Below are 8962 nucleotides of genomic sequence, written 5' to 3' on the forward strand. Positions count from 1 at the left end.
CTCTAGCACCCCCCCCCGACACACGTGCGCACGCGCACACACACACACACACACACACACACACATACACGTAGTAATAATAATAATAATAAAGAAGAACCATGGACTATACATATCCCTCAGTAATAGAGTGCATGTCTAACATTTGTGAAGCCTGGGGTTTATCCCCAGCACCACATAAAAGAGAAGAAAGAGAGAAACAGCTAAGTTTTATTTTGTTTGTTTTGCCGCCCAGGTCTTTCTGTGTGCTAGGAAAGTGTTCTAACCTCAAGCCACATACCCGATCAGTAACTGTGCATTGCAAAATGACTAGTGGAAAGGACTTGAAATGTCACCAACACAAACATAGGGCAATATCTCGGACAGTAGATAGGCCAGTTACTTTGGTTTGACCTCACTGCCCATTGTACACATGTACTAAAGCGTCACACTGTGCTCTGTAACTGTGTACAGTTTCCGTGTGTCAATATCTATGGGGCCCCAGGAGTGAGTGTACACTGTAACCCCAGGATTTGTGAAGCTCTGGCAGAAGAATGGTGAATATAAGGACAGGTGGGACTATTACATAGAAAGTTCTGGGCCAGTTTGGGCTACATGGCTGTGGGATAGGAAGCAGACTAAGTTAAAACAAAATGTGCATGGGAAATATATTAATCTCACAGCCCTCCATTCGCATGGCTACCTCGTGTTCCTTTCTTCCACCTGCTGTCTTCAGTCTCTGCTTATGGATCTATCAGTGTTTGATTTTTTATAGCCAACATGCTATACAGTACTTGCTTGCTGGGTGCTTCGAGCCCCATCTTTGGGTCTTGGAGTGGCAGTGGTTTCTGTGCAGGATGTTTTCGGCTTCCTGTGATTCACCAAAGTGAAGTAGCACCAGACTCCTGGGCTCTCCTCGTATATAGATACCGGTTTTGAAAACTCACGTAACAAAGGGGTCTGTCAATCAGTTAAAAATAACAAAACTCATTCATTCACATGTTTAGTCTCTTAATAATATTTTAATACCAGGCAGTACTGGTAGGCCTTGCCAAACCCTTCAGGATATATATAGCAGTGAAGAAAAAAGTTTCCCCTAACTTTCTAGACAAAGAGACGGAATCAAGGCAAATCAGTGGTTCTGTAGCATAGACTCAGAGTAAAGGAAGAGAAGCAAATTCATTTGGAGTTGGGGGTTGAGATACATTCTCACGTATGTAGTCCAGGAAGACTTGAACTTGCTGTAGCCAAGGATGACTTTGAACTCCTGGTCCTACATGTATGTGCCACCACAGCTGGGTTTATGCTATATTGGGGGTTGAGCTCTGGGCTTCCTGCATGCCAAGTGAGCCCTCTGTCAGTTGAACTGTGTCCCCCCAGCCCCAAATATTTTTGGGTAGGACAGTTAGAAATGCCTCCATAGGGCTGGCATTTGGAATGAAGCGAATTAAAAGGATATGCTGTATGTTGATTGAATGGAAGGGTATACCAGGCACAGACAACCTCAAGCTGAATAGTAAGAATCAGTGGGCGCTGGATTGATGCTCAGTGGACACCTGGCAGGCAGCTCCAGGACCAGAGAACCTGGCGCCCTCTTCTGGTCTCTTCAGGCACTATAGGCATACAAGCAGGCTTAACACCCATAGACAAAATAGAAATAAGCGGGCGGGGATTGATTAGAGGTCAGCCTAGTTGGACCAAGGGGGAAAGCAACAGCATCATGTGGTTCATCTAGGGTCTGTATTGAAGAGCTGTGGTTGGCTTGTGCTTCAAAAGAATCGCCATGGCTGCTATGTGGGTATTTAAGGAGGTGTCAGAGTGTGTAGCAGGCAAACAAGCTAGAAGATTACTGTGATCATATAGTTAAGACAATATAAGCTTGGATCAAAGAGAGATGCCGAAATGACAATGCAGTCAGATCCTGGATATATTTAGAAAGTAGAGCCAGATGTCAGGGCACAAATCTATAATTCCAGCACGTAAGAGAAGTAAGGAAGATCTGTCCAAGGTCATCCTCGCTACATAGTGAGTTTGAGGCTAACCTGGTCTAATGGGCCCTGTCTCAATAATAGCCACCCCCCCCAAAAAAAAACAACCAAAAGAAGAACCTAGCTCTGATGGAATGTGTAGGAATAGCAAAGGTCAGGGTGGTTTCGTAGAAGAGGGGCCAGAGCACACTGTGGTCAATACAAGACTAGAGTTCAGCAGCGAAGACAAGACGAAGGGTGGCGTGGAGGGGAGAGGGGGGCATCATGTTTGATCCTAAGGAAGAAGGTTGCTACGGTCCTTAACCTGATTGTCTCCTTGAATGACTGGAAAGGCAAGTTCCAGATGCATGGCCCAAGTTGTGATCCCTCTCAGTATCTTAGTGATGTGTTCAGGAACAGCAGGCTTGATTGATGTGTGATTCCCCCTCCAGGGAATCTGTAAGCACAGAAGTAAATTCAATTTGGTTTTTAATTTTTAATTTTTGTGTGAAAATCCAGACTGCTTGTTTATTGTAAAAATGAACACCAGGGGGCCCTAGTCTCTGGCCCACTTGGTGGATGTGAGGGACCTGGCTTACAGACTCTCCTGGAAACTAGGACTGTCTCTCTTTCCCTGGTGTTCTGTATAGCTGTAGAGGTGCGCCAGCCTGTAACGCGTCTGCATTGCCTTTTAAATGGCTTGATTTTAATGACTTTAAAACTTCAAAGCTATGGCTTCTAAACACTGGATTGCTTATCAGCAGACTCCAAAATGTGGGGGCTTTGGAAAAATAAGGATTGTGCCGGACAGGTAGTACAGGCCTGTAATCCTGGCAGAGGGAGGTGGAGGCAGGCCAACAGAAGTCACAAGGTTGTCCCTGGCTGCTCAGTGAGTTCAAGGCCATCCCTGACAAGTCAGAGAAAGGGGGAGGAGGAGAGAAAATGAATTGTGATGGTTTTGATTTTTAGTTTATTCTGGACACTATGTGTAATAAATACCTCTGGGTAAATTGAATTTAGTCTATTGAAACTCAGACTTGGGGCACAGTTTCTACTCTGTACCAGATATCAGGAAATGCCCGGAAGCTATGCACTGCTGGAGAATAAAATTGGTAACTTTGTGGGCCGGGATTGTAGCTCAGTTGGTAAGAATGCCTGCCTAGCATACACCAGGGCCTGGGTTTGATCCCCAAAACTCCATAAAATGGGGCACAGTAACTATGCCTATAATCCTGGCACTTCGGGTGTGGAAGCAGAAGGATCAGAAGTTTTAGGTCCTCCCTACATAGTCAAGTGAAGGCTAACCTGAGCTACATAAGACCATGCTTTAAAAAAGAAAGGATAAATTGGTAAGAGGTTTGGAAACAGTGTATGAAGACATTCATTTGCCTCTAGAGGGCATGTGACCTTAACGACTAGACAGGCTCACAGCCTACATTCATACAGAAAGGACATGGTAGATATACAAGGACAGAGAGTGACGGGCTGAAGAGTCATCATGGAAGAAAAAAAAAAACATTAATTGATGCATTGGCAACTGTCTGATCTTGCCTGTCTTGGACACCTATGGTCTGAAAATTGCTTTGATGAGGGGCTGGAGGGATGACAGTAGTTCAGAGTCCTGGCTGCTCTCCCAGACGACCCAGGTTCAATTCTGAGCACCCACATGGGAGCTCACAGTGTTTGTGACTCCGGTTCCAGGGGATCTGACACACTAGTCTGACTTCTGTAGGTGCTGCACACAAGTTGTGCACAACATATATTCAGGCACCCCACTCATACACATAAGATACAATGAAAAACTCTGATTTTAATGCATGTGGGTGTTTTGCCTGCATGTATGTCTGCACACCACACCTACACCTGTTGCCCTCTGAGGCTGGAAGAGGGCATTGGATCCCCTTGAGCTGGAGTTACTGATGGTTGTGAGCCAACGTGTGGGTGCTGGGACTTGAACCCGGGTCGTCTGGAAGAGCAGCCAGTGCTTTTAATTGCTAAGCCATCTCTCTTGTACCAAAATAATGGGCATTTAATAAAAACGTGACTTTGATGATCCTTTGTGTGTTGTACGTCGGGGGGCGGGTTTCACATTTGTAAAGGTGGGCTCTCCTGTACCGAGTGTGTGGGTGTCAGAGGTCATGACTGGGTGCCTTCCTCCACTACTTTCCATCTCCTATTGAGGCACGGTCTCTCACTGAGCCAGCTTGCTCTTTCAGCTAGACTGGCTGACGGTTGAGCCCCCTTCCCTACCTCCAAAGCTAAAGCTACAGTTGGCTTCTGTGTATGAACTAGGGGTTCAACTCAGGACCCCATGCGGTGCAGCAAGCACTTCACTTATGGAGCCCCCACCCCCCCTTTTTAAAGACAAGGTTTCTCTGTAACTTTGGAGCTTATTCTGGAACTCGCTCTGTAGACCATGCTGGCCTTGAACTCACAGAGATCTGTCTGCCTCTGCCTCCCAAGTGCTGACATGAAAGACGTGCACCATCACTGCCCACCTCAAGCTCTTTAGTTTTATTACTTCACTATTTTTTTTTTCTTTTTTGGTCTTTTATCATTAAGCAGTGCAGACTGACCTGGAGCTTGTGATGATCTTGCCTCAGCCTTCTGAGTGCTGGTGTTACAGATGTGAGCCACTACACCAGGAATGGCAATAGCTTCCCATTTGCCAGAACTTGGTGTTCAGAGCTGTGCTGCGGGCCCATTGCAACATCCGACAGATGGAACAGGCTTATGAATGGTCTGCAGGCCAAACTGAGTCCACTACATATTTAGTGTTTAGTTTTGGTAGATGACGAAGCCCAGAGAGTTCCCCAATGAACTCTATCCCCTATAGGCTGTCCTTGAACTCGTGGTCTTCTTGACTTTGTCTTCCAACTTCTAGGATTATAAGTGTATGCCGCTAATCCTGGTACCAAATCTTTCTTTCTAAGGTTTATTTTATTTTCAATTATGTGTGTGTGAGAGAGAGAGAGAGAGAGACAGAGAGAAAGAGAGAGAGAGCAGGTGCCCGAGGAGTTCAGAGATGAGAGAGAGAGAGAGAGAGAGAGAGAGAGAGAGAGAGAGAGAGAGAGCAGGTGCCCGAGAAGTTCAGAGATGTCAGATTCCCCCAAAGCTATAGTTTCTTGCAAGTGTGAGCTGCCCCACTTGGGTGCTGGGAACTGAACTTGGGTCTTCTGCAAGAGTGGTATTGAGCCATCTCTCCATCCCCTCCAATGTTTATTTTAATAGATTGTGAGCGAAAACTGTTTTAACACTTCCCAATAAATCAAATATGGTTTGATAACATATGATTGTTTTTATAAAATTCAAATTTCCAAACTGTGATAAAAATGTTGATGAAGGCAGCCATGCCCCTTCATTTACAGACTATGACTGCTTTGGACCTACAATGGCTGGCAGCTGAATACTTTTGGCATAATCTGTGTAATAAGAAAGGCCTCAAGAATTTACTCTCTGGATCTTCATGGTAAAAGCTTGCCAGCCCTTGACACTAGGCACCTGTGCCTAGAGAGTTAGCATTCTGAGCAGGCTTCCGTTAGTGGAGTGTCTGCTAGCATCTCAAAACCCAGGGTTCAACCCCTAGCTCCACCTAAATCAGGCATAGTGGCTCACACCTGCTATCCCAGCACTTGGGAGGTGGAGGCAGGAGAAGCTGAAGTTTAAGATCATTCTTAGCTGTATAGAAAGTTTAAGGTGAATCTGGGCTCCATGAGACCCTGTCTCAAAAACAAGCCAGGAAGCCAGAAAACGCACGGAGCAAAACTAGAGATTTGAAAAGTTCTTGGGACTTTCTGGAACTTTCCAATCACTGTGGCAAAGTAGCTGAGACAAATCTCCCCTTCAAGTGCATGCCCTCAAAAGCCTGATTCTCTTCCACTAGGTCCCCACCTCCTAGTAGGGCCATGGCCTGGGGTACATTTAACATCACAGCATTTTAACATTTTTTTTGTTGTTGTTTTTTGGTTTTTTAGAGGATCATTAGATGTGGCCCTGGCTAGCTAGACTGGCCTTGAACTCACTACCTCCATTCTCCTGCCACTGACTTCCAAACACTGGGATTACAGGCATGTACCACCATGCCCAATGTTTTTATTACATTTTAAAAACTATGTTTTATCTCGAGTGCATGGGGATGGAAGAACACATATGCCGTGGTTTCTGTGTGTAGGTGTCAGAGGACAGCACGTACAACTTGGTTCTCTCTTCCGTTATGTAGGTTCCGGAGATCAGACTTGAGTTATTTATTAAGTTTAGCTGAGTAATCTTGCTGGCCCCCCATGTGCACACACTTACAAGTGCACCCATTTAACACACATGTACGAAAGAAGATAGGAAGAAAGAAAAAAAATGAAATTGGTTGAGGAATGGGGGCATTTACCCTATATAAAGAATGGTACCTTTAATTCTTGCGTACAAGAGGCTGAGGCAGGAGGACTGCCATGACTTTGAGGTCAGGCAGGGCAAAGTTGAGACTCGTTAAAAGAAGAGGAAGAGGAGGAGGGGCAGGAATAATAATAATCAGATTATCAGATTAAATTATGTTTTGTTCTTTAATTGAGAATGTTTCTTTTCATTGTGATTAGGCTATTTAATTTTCATCTGTCCTGTTCTCCATCATTTCATTCTTCCTTTTCCTTTGAATTATTTTCTAAAGCATTTCAAAATAATTTATAGGAAAGAGTCAGCAGAAGATAAAGGGTCAAACTCATCATTGTGATGCACACCTGTTGGAGGAAGGCCGCTTGTTGATTCCCGGCTGCTCAGCCCTGAAATAATCACATATTGTTTAAATCACTGCTTGGCCCATTAGCTCTGGCTTCTTATTGGCTAACTCTTACATCTGAATCTAACCATTTCTAGTAATCTGTGTATTGCCACATGGCTGTGACTTACTGGGTAAAGTTTCAGAGTCTGTCTCCGGCAGCAGCTCCAATTACTTCAAGAGGAAGATGGGTATCGAAGAGGCTCCTTATGGAGTTGGTTAGCCATTTGGGCAAGAAACTGCTCTTGCCTGGACTGCTTGATGGTATGCTATGTGAACTGGACATACAGGACCCACAGAGAAATGACTGCTGAACTTGCCTAAAGGTGAGATGATCTTTCGGGGTTCCTGCTTCATGAAAGAGACTGCCAGACACAGAAGAAAGTGACTGACAAACTGCCAGTATAGGGAGAACTGTCTTTAAAATTTCCTACTTCATGGAAAAGTCTGCCGGGCACTAGGGGCCTGTGGGCTGAAGATTAATGCCCCAACAATACAGAACTTTGGGTGACTATCCAGGCAAAGAGATATCTCTGTCATTTCCAGAGCTTTGGAAGTTTCTTACAATGCACTTCCTGTTTACTTAGGTAGTATTATATACTTCTGGAGTCTTTGATAGAGTTGAAGAATTTATAGTTATAGTTTTCCTTAGTTATAATAAAAGATAAAGTGGATATACATATTATAACTGTAATTCTTGCTTGATACCTGTTTTGTTATATGTAGTTTTACTATGTTAAAGTTAAAACCTTCCTTTTTTATTTAAACAGAAAAGGGGAGGTGATGTGGGATTTCTCTCTGTATGCGGTGATTATCATTAATGAATAAAGACACTGCTTTGGACCTATAGCAGGGCAGAACTTAGCTAGGTGGGGAAAACTAAACTGAATGCTGAGAGAAAGAAGGCTGGAGACAGACGCCGGAATTTACCCTGTAAGCCACAGCCACATGGCGATACACAGATTACTAGAAATGGGTTAAATTCAGATGTAAGAGTTAGCCAATAAAAAGCTAGAGCTAATGGGTCAAGCAGTGATTTAAATAATATGGTTTCTGTGTGATTATTTCGGGTCTTAGCTGCTGGGTGGCCGGGAAACAAACAAGCAACCTCTTACACACACCTTTAATCCCAGCTCCGCAGAGCCAGAGCTAGGTAGATCTCTGTGAGTTTGCTGCCAGTCTGATCTTCAGAGCTAGAGTTCCAGGACAGCCAGGGCTGTGTAGAGAGATCCCATCTCAAAAAAACAAATGGGGGGTGGGGGGGGAGAAAAAAAAAGCTGAGCGTACATGGAGGCTGAGACAGAACTGAATGTGAAGTTTGTGATCAGCCTGTGAAACTAAGTGAACGAAGCGTTAGTGAGCTTTAGTGTTATGCAGGGAATATGTGTCAGTGGAGTGCTAAGGCACAAATGAACATCTGTGCACCACCACCCACTAAGACTTAGGGACTATCTTGGAAGTGGAGGTGAAAAGATTGTTAAGAACTAGAAGTCAGGGAGAACCAGAGCAAAACCATTGTCTTCTGACACCACGGCCCGCTGTGTTTGTGAACGAACAGGGGCTATGGCTGCCTACATAAGATCGAGCCAGACAACATTCCAGCACCGATGGGGCAGGGCTCATGAGCCCCCACCTAAGCTAAGGAGCTCTTGATAGCTTCTGGGGAAGGGAAAGTTCCGTTTTCTTTAATGGTGTGGACTCTGGTAGGTCCATCTTGCTTCAGAACCAAACTACACAAACTGGACTCCATGGGTTATAAAACAAACAAACAAACAAACAAACAAAATAACCCGACAATACGAAGTAGGGGCTGGGCGGTGGTGGCACACGCCCTTAATCCCAGCACTCGGGAGGCAGAGGCAGGCAGATCTCTGTGAGTTCGAGACCAGCCTGGTCTACAAAAGCTAGTTCCAGGAGAGGCTTCAAAACCACAGAGAAACCCTGTCTTGAAAAAACCAAAAAAAAAAAAACAAAAAAAAAAACGAAGTAGGGGTAGGGGTGAATTTGGGAGGAGTTAGGAAGAGGAATGAGGGTTGACTGTGCTCAAAAATACACTGTTGGAGAGATGGCTCAGCAGTTAAGAACATTGACTGTTCTTCCAAAGGATCCAGGCTCAATTCCCAGCACCCACATGGCAGCTCACACCTGTTTGTAACTCCAGTTCCAGGGGATCTGACACCCTCACACCACACAGACATACATGCAGGCAAAACACCCAATGAACATAAAATAAAAATAAATTTAAAAATAT

The 8962-nt window shown here is 44.7% G+C and overlaps 1 protein-coding gene across 1 annotated transcript in view; it reads left to right on the forward strand.

The window, feature by feature from the left end:
- Arsg (arylsulfatase G) overlaps window positions 1-8962 on the forward strand; it is a 132891-nt gene that overhangs the window by 2773 nt on the left and 121156 nt on the right. The window lies entirely within an intron of this gene.

The sequence above is a fragment of the Chionomys nivalis genome, chromosome 7 (genome assembly GCF_950005125.1).
Source record: "Chionomys nivalis chromosome 7, mChiNiv1.1, whole genome shotgun sequence".
NCBI lineage: Eukaryota > Metazoa > Chordata > Mammalia > Rodentia > Cricetidae > Chionomys > Chionomys nivalis.